This window comes from Octopus bimaculoides, chromosome 13, assembly GCF_001194135.2.
Source record: "Octopus bimaculoides isolate UCB-OBI-ISO-001 chromosome 13, ASM119413v2, whole genome shotgun sequence".
Taxonomy (NCBI): Eukaryota; Metazoa; Mollusca; class Cephalopoda; order Octopoda; family Octopodidae; genus Octopus; species Octopus bimaculoides.
In genome coordinates, this window is record NC_068993.1 from 17485715 (window position 1) to 17488214 (window position 2500).

Consider the following 2500-nt stretch of genomic DNA (forward strand, 5'->3'; position numbering starts at 1 on the left):
GTGTGTAAATATAAATTTTTCCAATAATCCTGAGATGTTTATAAGCACTAGTGTTTAGCTTAACTCTTTGGTATTAAATAGATAAAAGACCAGATGACAGTCTATTGTAGATAACATCTAGCATTCAACATTAAAAAATAAATTATACTTCTCAAATACACAGTGAAAACACTCACATGTTGTAGAAACACATTTTGGTAGATTCAAACTTAGAGCTCCACACGAAATAGACTAATACTTTAGACATCCAGCTAGTTTGTTTCTATATTATTGACATTATAGTACCTCTCTCTATCTGCTGGCTGAATTGTTGGCTCATCAGATGAAATACTTTGTTGCATTTCTTTTGACTTTTTACATTCTGAGTTCAAATTCCACTGAAGTTGACTTTGCCTTTCATCCTTCCATGGTTGATAAAATAAAATACCAATCAAGATTGGAGTTGATGTAATTGACTTTCCCTCTCTTCTCAAAATTGCTGGCACTGTGCCAAAATTAGATAGAGTTATTGTTTTCAATGTTAGAAATGGTTTGGAAGAATCACATATACACAGATAACTGTATTAAGCATTTATGTTTTAGCATGTTGGGGATATCATAAAAGGACTTAATATGTATTTATTTAAAGTTTGCCTATACCAATTATGCTAGAATTGAAATGGCTGAGTGCATGTGGTATTAGACTGCTTATTTTGGGTGTGTGAGTTCAAATCTACTATAGGTGTTTTACTTTTTCCATTTTTTTTTTGAGCAGATCAATTTATTCTTCAATAATTCATTTATTCTTTAGCTAAGACAAGTTAACCAGAGGAGTAAGAGGATATGTAAGATCTTTACAGTTCCTTCAGACTGGTGATATTGATATATTTCAAATATCCAACATAAATATTTACAGCAAACATAGGTGTGGTTTGGTTTGAATACTTGTAAGAAAGTAAACTCTGTTTAAGTCACAAGATGTCCAGGTGTTGGTGCTATACTTTGTTAATAATTGGCACCAGATCATCTGTGAATGTAACAGACTTGTTCCTTATCCATAGTGAGATTTATCTGTTTATCCTTCATTTGCTTAATAAAGTAATGAAACCAGAGCTAAACTTTCAAAAAAGAAAAGATAAAAGTGGGATTAAAAGTAATTAATGTATAATTCAAATAATCTTGAAGCCTTAGCTGAATATTGTTGTTTCAGTATTTTTCTTCACTATTTCACTTTGCCAAGTGTATGTGATTTACCTATCTATTACTTTCATCATTTTCATCGTCATCACCACCACCACCATGATCTCCATCATTATCATCACTATCACCTCCACCATTTAATGTCCATTTGCTATGCTAGCATGGGTTGGATGGTTTGATGGGATCTGGTGTTGCAGAGCCATGTTGAGTTCCAGCATTAGCTATAACATGGTTTCTATAGCTGGATACCGTTCCTAGCGCAATGACATTTAACAGAATGGTTTCAGTGAGATCGCCAAGTAACTTGCAACACAAGGAAATGAAAAGAAGAAAGAAAAAGGAAAAAGAGATGGAGAAGAATTCATGACCTTTTTTGGGGTGGGGAAGATCTGGGACTGGTGTCATTAAAGGAGGAAGTTCTTCTCATTTGAACAAAAGAGGTGATGTTATATTGACCTTTCCCTTTTAATAAATCATCCTGTAGCTCTGTTCAAAGATATCAAATATGGGAATAAGGAAACCACTTGCTAGAAAAACAAGTAAGGGTTAGCAACAGGAAAGGCATCCAACTATACAGTAATGCTTCAATATAAACAAGTCTTCATCCAATCCATGTTAGGATGGAAAAATAATAGGAAGTAGATTGAACGACCAAATTCTATACAGTGTGATTCAGAAATCCCTTTGTTGTATAAAATATAAACAGGATTAAAATGCTAAAAGGATATATATATATCTTTTTCCTTCCTCTTCTTTTACTACTACTTCTGTCTACTTACTTCACAACTAATTTTCATTCTCATTATTCCACCTAACAAAGGAACACCTTGCATACTGTCAACTTTTTCCTTGTAAAAATAGATAAATATGTATTATACTAAAAAGTATTGAGTGATCCTTCAGTTTAATGTTAAATTGTTTTAACACACATAATGTTTTTGTATTCAAATATAAAATAAGAGCAGCACTAGTGTAATAAACATTATCAACCACACATACTTAATGACAAACACACAAAGCATATATGCTAAGTATCTGTGGTCGATAATATTTATATATGTGTATGTGTGTGTGTGTGTCTCTTTCTCTTTCTTCCTATACTATCATGATATATCTAACCAAATCTTTTTTTTTCTTATAATCAGATCTCAACAGCTGGATGAAAACCTTGGAGGAGTTTTACATAAGATGAAGTAACCATAATACTATTGGTTACAATGTTCAGAACCAAGATACACGGAAGTATATAACTTGTAGCACCTATTTGACCAATGCAAATTTTGGGAAAAATGAACTTAAAACTTATGATGTTCATCCTCTC

At 32.3% G+C, this 2500-nt stretch overlaps 1 protein-coding gene across 2 annotated transcripts in view; it reads left to right on the forward strand.

The window, feature by feature from the left end:
• LOC106884323 (NADH-cytochrome b5 reductase-like) overlaps positions 1-2500 on the forward strand; it is a 130850-nt gene that overhangs the window by 27075 nt on the left and 101275 nt on the right. For both annotated transcript variants that reach the window (XM_014935652.2, XM_014935653.2), the window contains exon 2: positions 2325-2500. This exon is cut by the window's right edge and continues 224 nt beyond it. The gene's annotated coding sequence lies outside the window, so the exon portion shown is untranslated. The remainder of the gene's footprint in view (positions 1-2324) is intronic.